The 18,499-nt window shown below is 40.2% G+C and overlaps 1 protein-coding gene across 1 annotated transcript in view; it reads right to left on the bottom strand.

Annotated features, from left to right (window-relative positions):
- LOC127351404 (leucine-rich repeat-containing protein 4C-like) overlaps positions 1 to 12,534 on the bottom strand; it is a 38,601-nt gene extending 26,067 nt beyond the window's left edge. Inside the window, exon 1 of the mRNA XM_051378917.1 lies at positions 11,178 to 12,534. The gene's annotated coding sequence lies outside the window, so the exon portion shown is untranslated. The remainder of the gene's footprint in view (positions 1 to 11,177) is intronic.
- Between the last annotated feature and the right edge of the window lie 5,965 nt (positions 12,535 to 18,499).

Below are 18,499 nucleotides of genomic sequence, written 5' to 3'. Positions count from 1 at the left end.
CTGATCAGAGAGGCAGAACAAAGCCGGTCTCTTACAAGCCAGTCGGCTCTCAACCTCTCGTACAGTAAACAGGATATTTTTTTAATAAAAAGACTCTTCACTTCACCACTGCTTGCAGATAGTGGAAACTGCTGTAAGGACAGCAGCCCAGAATGATACCTCCCAAAAAATAAAAAATACAGGGCATATATTCAGCTTAAGCAGCTAATTTCAACAGGGAACACAACATCAAGATCAGTGATGGAAAGTAACACAATTTAAATTTGTGCAAGGAAAAGGTGGAGTTTCAAGTGAAAGTTAGTCCCTGTGCATTCTGCATACGGCCTCACTCACACTGGTGTTTTGAACGTCTAATTTGTTCATGAATAATACAACGTGAACCATTTGGCTCATGAATATGAAATAGATGGAACCACAGGCTCTCCCCATAATCAACAGTCGACACACACAGTCCGTCGTCAGCTCTCTAGCTCTGCAGCAGCATTTCCTCTAGTGTATTTAACCAATCACAGCCGATCATAGCCTTAGCAGAATGTTAGTGTTGGTACAAACTGTCCGTGAATAATGTGTGAATACAGTGTCTTTCGTCGCCAAGGAAATTTTAGTGGATCACAAGCGCTCTCCCTCTCCTTCTGTCTCTCTCATCTTCATGCACAGAGAAACTGTATTTACAGTGTGACAGATCTAATTCCCTAGAACACCAACTTTCTCTAACATGGAGCAAAAATATGATTGTAATGTTTTATTTACTGTTGTTGGATAAACAGTGCGCTCACTGTAGAAACAACAGTGAAACATGATGTGGAGCCGAACAGCTAATGCACCAACAATCTCTGCCCATCCGTTTACCCCGCCTTAAGCCGCATGGCTCTGCTCCAGCATGGCCATATGCCCCTTAGCCTAGCTGCTCTACGCTATATTAAATGACTCATCTTACATTGTCTACATATCATCACTAACCAAGAATGAGAAAACACGACTGGGGGATACTGGTGGACAATGTAGTGAATAGAGATACTGATGCTGGCTCAAGTCATAGTTTCAGTGAAATAAGATGTCAATTGCACAACAGTAATTTTAGGGCTGTCATTATCAATTGATCTGTTGACTATCGACTACACAGAAAATTGTGAAAAATGGCCGCCACAATTTTCAGAGCCAGGGTGACATCTTCAAATTGCTTATTTTGTCCCGTTAACATTTTAAAACCCAAAGACTCAATTTACATTCATATTAAAAAATTGAGACCAGAGAATGTTTGACATTTTTGCTCACACGGGGGCTTAGACAAAATGATCGATTTGTTGAGAAAATAATAAACACATAAAGTGAAATTCTTTAGTTGCAGCCCTCACTGACCTATGGTCAGAACGCATCATTAAAACATCACGCGAGAAGGTACACATGCTCCTCTTTCGGTTGGGATGAACCAAAACTTTTTTAAGCCCTTTTTTTAAACAATACATGATCTTTAAACTAAAAACAAGGCTCTCTTCTTTGCCTGAAACATTGACATTTAGGAGATAAAGTGTTTTAAACAAAAAGCAATGTCACATTTTATTCTTAGCATCAGGTATAATGAAACTGTACTTTGTATGAGCTGCCTGGCACTCTTGTTCATACTCTGTCAGTGAGAAAAGAAAAATGACCCAGACCGACTGTGGCTTGATTGGACCCAGAAACAATGCATGTATTTCTGTATCCAGGACAGTGATGCATCCTTATCCAATCAGATGACAGGACTTGCTAATTAAAAACACTGCACTACAAGTGGTAGGTAGGTTAGTCAAGCAGTGCTACTGTCTCTGACACTATTAACTGGCCCTTATTGTTAGTCATTTTCATCACCAAGGTGTGAATGAGATAAAGACTAGGGAGTCTCCCTCAGTTTGTGTCCATATTCCCCGCCTGGATAATTAAGTCCAAGCAGCAGGTGCTAGTTAGACGAGTTTGCAAAATGTAGCTTCAGCTGTGTATTCTCAAAGACATAACAGGGAACTGCATAATGCTTTCTGAGCTTCAAGTGTTACAAAGAGAGAAGCTTTTGCCACTTTTGATGATTGAAGAGCCTATAAGACTGCAACTAATGATCATTTTCTTTATAGATTAATCTGCTGATTACTTTCTTGATATATTAATTCAGTGTTCTGTTTTGATGATGAAAAAGGTGAAGTCTATGAAGAGCTAACATATTTACAAGTTTTCAATGATATAAACACAGCCTGTAATTTGCGTGATTACGATACAGTACCTTTAGTACAGTATTGAGACACCTTTTGTTTTAGAATATGTATTATATAAAATACATCAAATGACAAAACTGTATCTAGTGTAGTCTTTTCCGACCCTGATCCAACAGATCGGCTGATGACAAAGAAAACGTGGTATTGGCAGAGACTCAAAGGAGTACTCTGATTGGAATTAGCTCCGGAAATTGTGACATCCCTATCTCTACTCACTGAACAGTTACAGGAGGAAACAAGTAAAAGATGAAACAATGTTGAAACTGTCCTTTAAGTACTCCAGCTGCACTGGATACTTAGCTTCACAACAAATGAAATGGACTTTGTGTTATTATTGGGGATACAAGACACAAATAATTATACAAGAGCTTTTCTCTTTCTTTTCCTTTGAATTTGAAGGACAAAATGCTCTTGTGGCAAACAATGACGTTCACCAATAATGTATTAGTGCATGGCAACATGGGAACGAGATGTTCTAACGGCATTGTTGAAGCCCAGAAAACACTGTGGGTGAAGAAGTGTTGTCATAAAAGGGGGAAAATGTAGCAGAGGCGACTTTGAGCCACACACTAAGGAGACAATCTTGTCAGCTTTACAAGATTCCTTTTTCGGTTTAGTAGTGTTTGACTTGGCGCCAGTTATTGGGGTTTCATCTTTGCCAATTAAGCCAATCTAGTGTATTCCAGAAACTAGAATCTACACTGATTGCCAAAGCATTAATGAACTTGACATTGATTTTATTCTTACACTGATTTGGTAACTCCCTTCATTGTATCATGAATCACTATCTATTCCTGGTGAGTTACAACATGAAAGTCCATGCGTGCATTCCTTTTAGTAATGTTAAGATATTCTCATCAAAGACATCTGAGCTAAATGAACTGGCAGTAGATAAAATGTATATTAATATGTGGGGAATTAGATAAATAGGGGAAAGTTAGAGAGAGGGAGACGGAGAGAGAGGGGGGGGGCGCTGAACATGAGAGAGATAGAGAGTCATCATGACAGTCATCACTTCAGCTATTATCCCTAATTCTCTAAGGGAATATCTCTGTAAGGCGGAGTAAATTTGAGGCTGATAAGCAGACAATGAGATTTGCCCAAGCTTTGAGGCAAAGCTCTTCCAAGGGCTTGCTTTCACCTACACTAGGTTTGAACTTGATGCATCAAATGGTAGAAATGTCACACGGCTGTCTTTGGTGTAGGTTGGATTCAGCTGTGTAGTTGCATTTTGAAGTGACGTTTGCCAGTGCTGTACAAACTCGTTGGTGGGAGGCTTACAATATAGATTCATCGTGTTGCACATATAAGCTGTCTATGGTCTTTGCAGGGTACAGATTTGATTCTCTTTTCTCTGCCGTTTGTGAGTCTCTAATTAGCACAATGAGTCAAACCACAAAAAGTCGAACGGAGAAGAGCAACTTCTCACATGGACATCCTCCAGGAAATTCCTTATGGTATAAAGCTGTGGGCTGGGAGTGCAGGCAGAGCAGTGAAGGGTTTTGTTTCACAGAGAAAGAAGCAAAATAATGAAAGGCAGCTGAAAGGGGAACAATTGCCAACGCTAGCAGCATGGCTGCACACAGATGCTAATGTCTCTCGGTCAGTCAGTCGGTCGGTCCACCACTTTTGCACAGACTGAAACATTTAAATAACCATTGGTTGGATCATGATGAAATTTTGTGTTGACATTTTTGGCTTTTTAATAAAATATATAACCATTGCCAGGAAATGTACATATCTCCATTGTGCCGTGAAGACAAACACTTGCAAGCCAAAGTTTTCACTTTCAGTTTTTTCTCTACATCATGGTGGTGAATCCTCCTGAGTTTGGTGATCATCTGACTTTTCCTCTAGTGCCACCGAGATATTGATTGTGGTTTTGAGTGAAATGTCTTAACAACTATTGAGTGAACTGACATGAAATGCAGACATTCATGTTCGCCTCAGGAAGAATTATAATAACTCTTTTAAACCTTTATGTTTTCATCTAAAGCCAACATTTGAATTTGTCCAATACTGTAGATGTTAACCAAACACCTGCAAATCTTCAGCCCCAGCTGTGCTTTGTGTTCAGTGCTAATTAGCAAATGTTACCACAGTAACATGCTGAATTAAGATGTCGAACATGGTAAGCATTGTACCTGCTAAATATCTGAATGTGCATTGTCACTGTAAGAATGTTGGCATGCTGACTTTAGCATTTAGCACAAAGCACCACTGTGCCTATAAGTAGAGCCTCACAGAGCTGCTAGCATGGCTGTAGACTCTTAATCCTGTTAGTGTTTAAATACACAAAATGACTCCATTGTATCAGTGTAGGCTGGTAGGGTTGTTGATACAGCTGTGCACTTATTATCTTGACATATACCGCTATATGTCTGGTTTGAAAAAGTAATATCTCTTCATTTTATACCACAGGCCAGAAGAAGTGAAGGAATACTCATCAATACTATAACAAATCCCCAAATATTAGGCTTTTACAACCAGACTCTCACTCCCTGTAGGGCTTTTTTTAAGGTTGGTAGTTTACTCCTTTGTGGAGGACAATAGCTTTGATTTGTAGCAACATGGATCCAAACAGCTAGTCCAGTTAATGGTTAAAACATATCAAATTGCCCACAGAAAACAGACAGAGATGGAAAACTCTATCCTGCAGCATAATGTACTTCTCCACTGTCCATCCATATTTTAGTATGTTCCAAACTTTCACTAGCTTCATATTTTGGCAAAAATGTGACTGTTTGGAACATACTGACCATACAGATGGACAGAGGACAAACGGATTGGGCTGCAAGAGTTTAGAATTTTCTATAGACATGTTAATGTACTGGTTTTTCAAATTCCTTGTAACAGCTGTGAATCCAAGCTGCTGTCCTCCATGAAAGGAACAAGAGCCACCTTTCAAGCCTACACTGAGAGACTGTTTGATATTCTAAGGTTTACGATTTAATTATGCTATAGATTACTTAATGCACAAAGTAGCACCTTAGTGGTTTTAAAACAAAAATTAAAATCTAACAAGTGAGTCACACTTTGTAATATATCTGGTCTCAGAACAGCTATACATAGACATTTTAGGCTAATTAACATAATTTGAGATCATTGTATGTCATGCAATTGGTAGTATCAGGCTTAGTTCATTGCACATTCCTCACCTTTGGATTCAAAAGCATTTTTCTGAATCTGGATCCAGATTGAATCCCATTATGAAACCAGAATCCCATTTAAAGGATCTGGCATCTAGCAGTGTATTTGCAGATTGCAACTCACTCGCTTCGCCCTTCCCTTTCAAGTGTCAGGGAAAAAGTATGGTGGCCGCGAAAGGCGCAAAAATCATGAACGCCTCTATCTAGAGCCAGTATTTGGTTTGTTCGTTCTAGGCTACTGTAGAAACAAGGCAGTTCAACATGGTGGCCTACATGGAAAGCGAGAAGCGGTATATGTACATATAAACGACTCATTCTAAGGTAACAAAAACAAAAGGGCTCCTATTTTCAGGTGATTAAACACTAATGAAAACATACCTATGGATAGTATATTCCATTTCTGCCAATAGATTCCCCAATAAACCCTTTTTTAGGTTTTATAATCAGAAAGTTTTAGTAACAGACATTTTTAATATAAAACCTAAAACAAATAGAATAGATATTAAATATAAAAACCCCTAACATTTCAATATCTAATCCTCTGGTTGACTGGTGATTTGCAGGTCAAAAGACGTCTAGACATTAAAACTGGGTCAAATTTGAGTTTTCTTAGATGTCTGGGTCACCTGCAGCTATTGTTTACACTATTTTTCAGTGACTATATTTGAATTTGTGGTTCAGACCTGCTTTACACTTATCATGAACCGGCTCGAACTTCATACAAACCAAGGGAGACCACACAGATAATTAAGGTGTTTAAGACAAATTAAATGTATTTAACCAATAGTTACTCAAACAAAGTATGAAAAATATATATGACCATCAGTGTTATCAGTAGTGTAGTGAGTGTGTGTGTGGATATGGGCAGAGTGTCGTGTATGTAAAGGTAAAGGGACTTAGCAAACCCAAAACACCAACAAACCTAGAACCTGCTGGCTCGAAGGAGCGAGAGAGAAAACTGAAATATAGACAGTGACATGCTGTTAAACAGTATATGTAAAGTCAAATTTAGCCCCAGCTTTAACCTGTATGTCTAGACAACTTTTGATATAGTTTTCTTTTTAGCTAAATGATTACCTGAATTTGTTCACTGTTTTTACTAATAAGATAGAAGGAGGAGATAAAAGTTATACAAGTTTTTAAGTCTGAACTTAACAAATGAGAGTTCTTTACCAACTTGGGATCAGATCCAAAATGAAACGAGGTATCAAAACACAGCTCAACACATTCCCAGTAATAACTCCCATGATGCACAGCTTCCTGTGCTTTCCTGTGATTAGGATGTATCAACTGTTGTGATACATCCTAATCTTATTCATATTTCTACACTCTGAAGAAAAAACATTTAAAAATGGTAAAGCAGTGAAACTGTTGTATAAAAGCCATAATTGCCTTTAGGACATTGTTTACTGTGATTATGCATCTTCAGAGCAGTGGGCGGTACTCAGCTGTGCCTCACATCACAGGACCACTGTATCTATAATCACAGAAAATAATGTTGACTTGAGCGTTATTGCTAAACTGTATATGTGTAGGTTGTTGGGAATCTGTAGAGGAATCTATAAAGGGCATTATGGCATTTGCGGAAAGTGGCTGATTGCTGAAGAGGCAGAAACGTGGTACTCGTAGCCTGAACATGCTCTTTCTATCAGAGGCTCTCACTGGAGTTGATGGCTGGTTCCTGCTGCAGGCCACTACAGACACATGGTACACAACACAGATGGTGAAATAAGGCACCAACGGCTGCAGTCAAAACACTGAATGTGTCATAATGACATTTGTGCCATAAGTTATGATTTTTTGCAGGCATCAAAGCTGTCACTCTACATAAGACACACTTAGTGGTAATGAACAGTAGTGGGTCTACAGGCACACAGAGGCAGATACAGCCTCTTCATACATCACCACATTAATATTTGTTGATTTAGAAATGCAGAGTCGTGAATGACACAGAGCAGGATTCGCTGAATAATCCCCTTTCTGGTGCACAAAGGCATAACTTAAGCTGCTACAGTGAATACTAAGTCTCTACAGCCTGGCATGCATTGGACTCTTTCACACCCGAGCAGTTCAACTCGTTCAGATTGGCCTGTCTCTTGACTCGACACAAACACATGTTTTTTGGAGGTACTACTGGAAAGATACAGAGCGCTATCTATCAAAATGGAGCCGGCTGGAAGTCAGTCTAATCTCAAGCTGCATCCCATTCGCTTATTTATGTCACACAGACTCATACTGTACATATACATACAGAAATGGACACAAACTGTCTGTATTAGTGAAGATAAAAGGCACAGGTCTGGAGGGACTGTGCTGTTTTTCACTTTATCCAGACAGAACCTCAACCATAATTTATCGCCACTCCCAACACCAATCCTCATATCACACCGAGAAGTATGCAGAAGGCCAACACGACAATATAAATTGATGAAACGACAAAACAGTGCCTCCATATAGTAAAGCATAGCCCTCAAAAACACTGACTGCCCCCATCAATCGCCAATAGCATAAGTGCAATGGAGAAGATAGTAATTTGAAAATGAATCTACATTTTTGCTGACGACAGGTTGAATCCAGAGGCTTTCAAAAATGTCCATTAATCTTCCCCAGTTCATCATTTCAGCAAAGAAAGATCTGTTGTAGTTTAACAAACACCATCATTATACGAAGAGGGGGTTTAGGCTAGTCAGAAGGCTACTCAGTCATTTACTAAATAAAAGGGAGAAGCTACACCCACTGTGCAGAATATCTTGGTCCTAACATCTGAGATGTCGGAACTAGATAATATTTGCTATTTTGCTTGATAAATGACTTGCTTATTTTCTGTCTATTAATCATTTATCGACTAATTTATTTCAGCACTAAATTAATCTTGTCTTCAGTTAATTTCAGTACCATCACAGCCTGACACAGAACATACTGGAACTCAAGTACAACAAGCTTTTCTTTGTCTTGAAAGTGTCACACTGAAACTGAGACTTGGCTGCAGCACCACTGAACTGTGTTTTTGTGGCTGACCCATAACCCGAGGAGTTTAAGAAATTAATTATGAATCCCAGTTTGACAGAGAAAGGTCATTTGACATCTGAAAAAGGGACAGAAACATGCAGTTAATTCCACACAGGTGTGCAGCTGGTCCTTAAAATTACTCAGTGATTAACATCCCACCATGCTTAGTGTTGTGTGTAAAAACCCTGGGCAGACCCAGTTGCTCATTATTTTGCTTCCTGTGGCTCAAAGAAGACATTTGTGACTTTTAGAGAGGACTGATGGTTGGAGTATATATTTGCTGGAGCTTTTGTGATGTTCATTGTTTGATATTATGATGTTTGATGAATGGAAAATGAGGCTAAGGCAGTGATGACATGAAAATATGTTGAAACGACATAACCACCTGGAAAGAACAGGTGCATATAGTCCCCGGCTGTGATGTTTGTGCATTATTTCCAGATGTAAGTCAAAAATAGACAAAGCACTATAAATCACCTCACCAAAAATGTCTATTTAAGTGTAAGAAGGCAGCTTGTCAAATGAAATTTAGGACGCAATATTACAGTGGAATTGCAACGCGTAATGCCCTTATTATGCGTAAATTACCTCTTTTACGCAGCAGGTTGTGCAACAACAAAAGCAACGGTTTACTGAGGAGGAAAAAACCTGGATGGTTAGATGAGTCATCGTTCACCCTGTTCTGAACCAGTGGTTGACTACATGTGTGTCAGGCATGAAAAGAAATCTATTCACCCAAGTGCTTATTTCCCACAGTGAAGGCTTCTGTCAGAGCTGTTCTGGTGAGTGGTACTGGCATGGTTTACATCCATTCTGTCCCTTAGCAGGCAGGTAAATGCCAAAACCAACAGCGGCTGTCAGGGTGATCACATATCTTATGCTCTGGTGTTTCTGTCCTGAAGACTGAGGAATATTACAAGGTGACAAATCAACAGGCCATAACAGGACCCTGTGTTGTTTGATAAGCAAGGAAATCAAGTTTACCAGCCTGGCAGTAATGGTCACTAGTTCTCAACCAAGCAGACTACTACAGTTATTTTAGAAACACTTCTGACCACCTTTAAAGTTCAAATGGTCTTGTGAAAAACAGTCATATTTCTCCAGTTGAGTTTTCAGAATCCCAAAGCTCAGTGTAGCAGCTCAGGTGGCTCATGGTGACCCAATGCCCTATTGAGACACTTATTGGTGTGTGGCCTTAATTTTAGCACTCACCAGCCGATTACAGTGCACTGAAATAATCCAGCCCTGCACTGACTGTACTGCCAATTTAAAATGAAACTATAAATCTAACTGCAGCTGAAAATAAACTGTGAAGCAATTAGTTGGAGGATGCAATATTGCACTACAAACTATATCATATGCTGGTAACTGGATTTAAGACACTTTCATACCTCAAATTACCATTTTTCTCTGAGTTTTCACACATTTAATCAACCCACTGAGACTAAGGAATAAATGGTCTAATGTGCAAAAGGGACTAACCTTCCTACAATTAACAGAACCCTTTGCTTGAATGTCAATGCAGTAGTTAGAAATTCATCATATAATCATCAAACTCACAACTCAATTAAGCAGGCTATGGGGGGATATTAAGGTTAGGCAATGCTTATATGCAAATATTGTGGTAACCAACCCTAAAAGATCTTAAGCACTCCGACTGTGTCCTTCATTTTACAGGCAGGTTGTAAATCCGGCAGATGTGAATATGAAAGCGTACACTTGAGGACAAACCGGTTCAGGTTTAAGTGGAATGCTTTTGGCTGCAGCAGCACCAGCAATTTCAGATGTGATGTCTGTTCCAAATGCAGCTCCCTCTACCCATTTCAGCCAACACGCAAGTATTTTCAGCATCAGGGCATTTCAGCACCTCCCACTGATGGACAGCTCCTATTCACATTTAAAGAAAAAAGGCTGCATTGCCAAAGCAACAACTCTAGGACTTGGCAGTTTAATTTTTCAAATTCACCCCATACTTCTGGTTAACCTGCTCAGGCTTTGGTGCTGTGGTAGGGAGTAATGACAACCGCATTTGTGTATATCACCCATGGGTGGCTTTGCTGGGGTTTTAGCAGACATACTGGGTCAACACGCAGAGGCACAGAGAGTGAGAGAGAGAGAGAGAGAGAGAGAGAGAGAGAGAGAGGGGGAAAACGTGTATGAGGTGTGTGCATGAGCAAGTGCTGTAAAATAAAGCTCGACCTCAGGCTTTTGCTTTGCCACATTCCAACTCAAAGCGCCCTTCCTGTGGCTCAGCCTGCCCACCTGGCCAATCCGGCGCTCTTTTTACTGCAAACGTGTATGCTGAGAATACCTGAACTGAATTTGAATTACCATATGACGTAGGCCTTTTTCTAGCAGCAATGTCCTGCTGGCAACAGGGACTACCACAGACCATACAGTCTCTACCAAGCGCTCAAACACACAATTTGTTGCACCAGCTACCCCCCACACCTCCTCAACCCCCTTTCTGTTCCCATCTATCTTTATCCCTATCCATATCTCTCTCTAGCTATATCTCACACACACATTCAGAAACACACAAAGGCGCTCACACACGAAATGGGATGCGACAGCTATCCACCTACAGAGGTGGAAAAGGCACATATCAGAAAATTAAAAAAAAAAAAAAAAAAAAAGTATCTTTCTTTACATTGAAGTCTGTGAGCCAACCACAAATCACGGTTAAACGGCGATGAATAATCGGTCTACATGGAAATGTATAAGAGCAAATGACGCCGAATAGGTTCAATTGGACTGAGTTCAATAAAATACTTACGCATTTTCTCGAATAAATGAAACCGGGGTTGAGAGCAGTGAAGGAAAAATCAGCAGGGCCCCGGTCCCCGTTTTCAAGATTTGCAGTACGACCGAGGCACAAATCTCCATGTGAAAGGGATTGGAGGGTGCTGCAGTCCGCGTCTCTCTCGATCACAAGTCAAGATGCTCGCCTGCGAAAAATGCCAAACATTCAGAAAGAGTTGCGCGGATCTGCGGCGCGGCCACCATTCCCTCGGATGTAATGAGCGCCGATGAAACCCCTCAGAGGAGCAGCAGTGTAACCCCCTGGACTTGAAGATATTCCTCTGGACTGAGGAGGAGGAAATCCTGCAGAGTTTTTGATGGGGGGATCAAGTCTGTATAGGCCCTTCTTTCCCCCAAAGCAGTCACAGTCCAGAATTGACTCCCACCGGTGGTTTCCTCTTGGAGAAAAGAAAAATCGCAAAATCAAATTCGACCAAAAACACAAAACCAAAGTGGACTAATTCTTTTGGATTCAGCAGTCAGGGTGTTTTTTTCGCGTGGGTCATTTTCTTAAAACAAATGAACAAGCTCAGACGGACGGACATCACAATTAACAATTACCTATTTAAAGCATTGTTGATAAGGTCAGTGCAGAAAGGGGTGCAGAAGCGTCCTACAAAAAACCCTGAGAACGCCTATTGGATAAAATTAAGGATATCCGTCCCACTGCAACCATCACACGCGTCGCATCAGGACAAATGGGTTGCCATAGGCTGCTCTAAAAATCGCAGAGCATATGGCATACAGTATTTTCTATCAAGTAGAACCGCAAGAATCCACAGGATGCTATTTTCTTCCCCCAAAGCAATCCGGTGTATTGATTACATAAGCGCAGCTATTAGTAATAATTCCGCTTGTCACGGAGAGTGTGTCCGATCCGGGTGGTGTGGCAGCAGCAGCATCATCCGTGTGTTGCAAATAAAGCGCTTTTTTTTTTTTTTACCACCGGCTCCTAATGGTTCCCTCGCTCGCTGCAGTCCATGACTTGAATAGCGAGCACGCTGAAATCACGGTCTCCAGGCACAGATCTACGGCGCGCGTGTATGCGAATCACGCGTGTTGTGTAGGTAGGTGCGCGCGTGTGTGTAGGCGTGAGCGTGTTCCTGTATTGCCCAGGGACCACTTTAACTTTGACCACTTTGCCTGCGCGTCCATCTGCCCATTTAAATCACCCAGCGGTCGTTAATTATCAGGGATCAATAGCATTAACGCATAAAGCCCAGATCTGATGTGTCTGAGCGCGTGTTTGTGTGTGTGTGTGTGTGCGTGTGTGCGAGCGCGTGCGTGCATGATTCAATTGTTGATGAGGTATGGTTGCCACCTACAGGCGTTAGTCTCTATCCAGTCATCCAAAACCGACCATTTCCACAGTCTGCAGCCACAAATAAATTCACATTCAACATGTAGAGGTCTCATCAGTTCCCCTCCACAGTAAAACGTTTTATGCGCATGTGTCCGCCATGTTAAAGTCAGCAATAAGAAATTGTGATTCATGCTTTGGACTTACTCGAACCTCACATTATTTTCCCACCTGCTATTTGAAATGCATGTTTATGTGCAACCGATTTATTCCTTTTACAAATGCTGCCAGTAGCAGATAAAAGTAACCTAGGCAACCTCTGAATGACTGAAACCTGTTCACTGATTGCCTTCACTAGCAATGGTCATATAAAGGGGAAACTTCAGGTTGGTACTACGAAGTTTAGTGACTTGAAGACCTTCAGATAGACAAGTGAGTGTGCATTCATTGGATCTGAGATGGACAGCGTGTCTCATTAGATGACATAATGGACCGCAAGTCTGCTACGTGACAGAGTGGCTCCTGGTCACTGACGCCGCACTGCTTTATGAGATTGAGGAGGACAGAGAGAGAACAAGGATGAATATAAATCAGTCATAATGGCATTGTATTAGATGTGTTTTTGATCACACAAAAAAAAAAAAAAAAAAAACAATTGAGAGCCTATTAAGTACCTTAAGTAAGTGATTACAGATGGGTGATAGGAAAATGAACGTGAACCTGAATAGATTATTGGAGAAACATGAGCAGATGCTTCCATACTGGGCAGGAGGGGTCGTTGAATGCTTTGACATGATGTGTATCATATGCTGTGACCTTTACAGTTGCCAGATCCCAACCCAGTTGATTAACTACGGGAGACTTTGGAGTGATATATTAGACAGTGTCTCCCACTACCATCACCAATCACCAAATAAAGGAATTGAAACCGCAGCTATTATTCTCATTGTCTTCTAAACAAAATAGAGAAGAATTTCACAATTAAGTCGATGTCATCAAATGCTTGTTTTGTCTGGCCAACATTCCAGAACCCAACTGGATCCAGAAAACCAGTGTGACCAGTATTATCTTGGCACTTTGGCAATACTCATGCCACACTGTAATGAAGAAACAGATAACCCAAAGTATTTTGACCTTATGGTAGCGGCAAGATGGTTGGTCAGGAGACCAAGACATTTCAGAAAGAGCGTAAATGCCGGCCCCAAATTGGATGGCAATCCATCCCACAGTTGCTGAGATGTTTCACTCAAATCCACAAATGTCAGATGGTACCAGGGAACCAGCAGTAGGTGCGAAGATCTGTCTGCACCAAAATGTTTCCTAATCCATCTAATAGTTGTTGAGATATTTCAGTATGGACCACGGTGGTAGATCTATCTGTCTGTCTGTCTGTCTGTCTGTCTGTCTATCTATCTATCTATCTATCTATCTATCTATCTATCAATCTATCAATCTATCATATCAACACACATGAGTCTGTGATTTGTAATGTAAACCAAGAGAGTAATCGTTAATGATACAAAGTTTGAAGCTATTATGCAATGTCTTTATTCACTGTATAAAGAACTTTTAACTGAGTTGAAGAAGTGTGTGTAGGAGGATAATAAGAAGAAATAAAGCCTTAAAAGTTAGATATCTGACCTAATCAAAGTCAGAGTCTCAACCTTAACACTTAAGCTCGACTCTGTGCTTGTGCTTCTATTTCTTATTGTTAAAACTCTACCTCTAAATCTCCTTTTTAAAAGTAACAACATCAATAAACAGTAAAAAAAACAACAAAAAAAAACAACACACACTATCATGAACTGACTTGCCATGACATCGCAAAATGAGTAATAAGACCCAATGAACCAATGTCAGATTTTGTATTAGCCACCAAATTAAGACCTCTTTTTGCTCAGTTAACATTCATACCATATTGGACTGAAAACAGTTCCTACACTCCCATAAAACATTTGAGTGCTTTTTCCACATCTGTGAAAGTCTGAACTTTCCTCCTCATGCATAACTAAAAGGGTAGCTTGTCAAAACACAAGCCAATTTCACATAGATTAAATATAATCCTGGTCTAAGAAGCTCATCAGTGAAAATCTTAACTGAGAGAATGTTCATTGCTTTGGATGAAGTCAGATCCAGGTGCATAAAACTGGACCTTTGTGGGTTTCACATTACTTATACTGGGGCATAATTGGACTTCAATATACATTTTCATATGCTGCACTAATATTAATGCAGTAACAGTTACATAACTGTAAGACACTTTCACAGTCTTCCCTACAAACACTAGATATGCATTTGATATATTTTCTGTTATCAGCATTTTATTCACGCTTTGATGAAATATGAATTAATTCCTGGAGATCTCCTGAGCAGAAAAATTAAAAATAAAAGCCCATGGAACAAGGGGAGGGTTGCACAGCCTGTGTTGCTGTAAATGAAAGCCTCAGCAGATCTGCACAATCAAATCAATGTCAGCCACATGCTGCTATAACAATGTACTCCCTCATTACAATGTTTTTCATACAAGGACAATATAAATATACTGTATGTCCTATTTAGCCCCATTGAATCTATACAACAGCAATAATCAGTGTCAGAGCCATAACACAAATGACTTCTGGGCGGTAAATCAACACAAGCTTCAAACCTATTTGACAGCTTGACAGCTTCTATTACTTCTATTTTCGGTGCAAAAAAGCAAAGTTGGAAATGATTTGTACCAGGCTTCTATTCCTATGCATTTTTATAAAGGATTATATTAGCTGTGCTTGCTTGAAAGTTGTATAATTAGCTAAGTCTTGATGCAAGTTTTTGAATCAAGAAAGACATTTACTTTCAACCTTTATTCAGATGGGCAAATGAGCATAGAACAGCTTAAATACTGGATAAAAAAAAATGTCAACCTATGTTTACCTTCGCTTTGGTCTTCTAAATGCAAAGGCACATAGATAGATTTTGACTTGCAACTATTCTTAACAAAGGGCACTTGCATGATTAGCAAAGCCACAATGCGCATCGCTTTTTATCATCTTGATTGAACTTCAAATCGTTTTCAAATAACTGCTTGAGATGTGAAAAAATGAGGAAAAATAATTGGAAATTTAACTGCTTTATGCTTCGTTCAATCTTTTGGGAAAAAAATATTCTTCCCACTGACTTATTTAAACATTCTGGCTTTAAAGTCTGTCAAACAAATTGAAGGACACAGATGGGAGAAGTGATGTGAAAGTGTTTAACAAATTATGGGCAGAGATGGCTTTAGTTGATTCTTTTTATCCCTCATTTTGGTCCGTAGCCATTTTTCTGTCAAAATAGATTTAGCCTCTTTATTCATTTCTCTCTGTGAGATATCTCTTTTCCTTCTTCCTTCTTTCTATCTTCTTCCATCAGCCTATTGGGATTGTTGGATTGGCTGCTGTGGTAGCGCATGTCCCAGACTGCTTTCTGGGACAAACTTCAAGAAGCCGAGCTGGAGAAAAAAAAGATGGAAGGGAAAATATGGTGGAGAGATAGAGGGAGAAAGAGAGAGAGGATCCTCTAGCACTACGGAGCCTCTTCAATTATTCAAATGGCCGCTGTCCCTCTGCACTTGTTCTCTCTGCTTGGTTTGAATATTAAAATGGCCGCCCCCAAAGAGACAGAAATCCAGAAGATGAAGCCCACGCAGAGAGCAAAGGCTGAGTGTACTTGACTCCTTGCATCCCCACCACAGCAGTCGATGAACAGGAGACTATCTATGCAACTGACTGCTTGACTTTGAAGAGGGAAGTATTCCTGTCACGTTTGGCCTAAATTCCATGAAAGACAGGCTGAGGGACTGCGTTATTAGCATCAAGTGAGCATGCTACCTGTATCCCAACAGACAGGAAATGCCTTCTCTTCTCTGAAGTGCACAGCAAAGTAACCGAGGGCTTGATCCTTTCTTTGGGGGCTCAGCATGGTTACCGTAGTCTGATGAGAATTAGTGACATGATCATGAACTTGTTTACAGTTTGGTAGTTGCTGTCTTGAGATATAACGAATTGAACCCAGACAGTCAGGCTTCAGCTGAAGGAGGCAGGTTTTAGAGTGGTTTGCACTTTAATGGTGGGGGTAGGGCAGTGGAAGAAGTTTTCAGATCTTTTACTTAAGTAAAGTACCCATACAACAATGTAAAAAATATTCTGTAATAAAGCAGCAATAAAAATCCTGCATTCAAAATATTAAAGGTCCACTATATAACATATAGAAGATCTATTAGCAGAAATGTGATACAGTATTCATGTTTTCATTAGTGTATAATCACCTGGAAATAATAATTGTGTTTTCGTTACCTTAGAATTGAGCCATTTAAAATTTTTATTTTTGGCTTTTATTGCTTTTGATTGATAGTGACAGCTGAAGAGAGAGAGAGAGGGGATGACACGCAGCAAGGGGCCACAGAACTGTTCACAAACAGAAACTAATACTCATTCAAACACCAATGCCAAACATTAGGCGCAATTTGGGCTTCGGTATCTTGCTGAAGGACACTTCAACATGTAGTGGGAGAAGCCAGGGATCGAACCGCCAATCTTCTCCCACTCTACCTCCTGAGCCACAGCCGCAGGGCCGTTTTGTGTTGTTGAGTTTTACTGCCACTGTAGTTTCTCCTTTGTGCTGGAAAGGAGAGGTTGAGGGCGAGTTATAACGATATCTGTCAAATAAATGTAGTGAACTAAAAAGCACAATTTACCTCTAAACTGTAGTTGAGTAGAAGTATAATTTAGGGAAAAAAAGAACAGTTTATATCTTGCCTCTACCTGCCATAGTGGCAAAGTGACCTTGAGCTGTCACTCACTACAGATACAATGGACCCCAGATGTACAAAATTAATGTTAAAGAGTAATGGAATGGATTACATGAAACTATGCAATTGAGAGACACAAAAGAGTGACCACTGAAACCAAAGTGTATTAGTAATTAGCTGTTGGACTGCAACAAGAAACCAAAACAGTTTGAGTGCAACTTGACATAGATAAGTATCTGGAACTGAACACCATTTGTCAAGAAGATATTCTCTCATTTGGTGTTTTGATGATGGTGGTGCAGTGCCCTGTCTAATGCTGGGTGCAGACAACATGATATCTGCCTGATAATAGCCCAACCATACAGACTTTAAGTGGCGAAAATGGGCATCGGGTGACAAGTTTTATCCCATGTAGTTTATCATAGTGGACGTCGATTGATGCTGCATCTGGGGAATGCCTCACGATGTCCTCACAGTAAGCGAGTGAGTCAGATTTTTTTTTTTCTTTTGTCTTGAGTATGATAAATTCCACAGTGTGTTCCAAGCATTGACCAATAGGAGCACAGAGGAATTATGTTGTTGGTGCTGCGAGGTGGAACTGTGAAACAGAGAAATGTTACAGACAGCCATTGTTTGTTTACGTCCTTGATCCCGGATATTGCCTCGTAGTTGCTCCTTCCTGATGACATCCTGCAGGTCGCGAAAGACAGCAAGCTATGATTGGTCGGGAACCAACAAGTCTGTCATGTCTCTCGGTCAAGTCATGGCAAAGATTTGATTCATTTTAATAAACCTAAAACTATTGTGAAGTCTGAACCCTGCATAAAACCAGGCAGACACTATGATTTGAGCTAGAGCCATATAGGCTATCATGTGACATGTAGTTTAAGGAGGGTCACAACGATCAAAAATCGGGTTCTAGGATGATCGCTTTGTTTTTTTGGTCTTGCAGTTTGAGCAGTTTAACAGTCCAAATTCCCACATATAAATACACTGTAGGGAGCTTGTTTTAAAGATTACTGCAGCAGCATGTTATGGCTAAAACTGTAGTCTTGACAGAAAATGCTGTGATATAAACTTCACTGCAGAACCAACACCATATTGTCTTCATCTTCCAGCCATCTGCAACTCCATATTTTTCTTTTTTTTTTTTTCTTACTTTCCATTCATAGCAGAATTGCACCGAGTAAAGCTGTTTTTCTCTCTTTTGGTCAGCATTGAAACAATA

The sequence above is a fragment of the Dicentrarchus labrax genome, unplaced genomic scaffold, assembly GCF_905237075.1.
Source record: "Dicentrarchus labrax unplaced genomic scaffold, dlabrax2021, whole genome shotgun sequence".
In the NCBI taxonomy this organism is placed as follows: domain Eukaryota; kingdom Metazoa; phylum Chordata; class Actinopteri; family Moronidae; genus Dicentrarchus; species Dicentrarchus labrax.
This window is presented reverse-complemented; position numbering and strand designations above follow the sequence as displayed.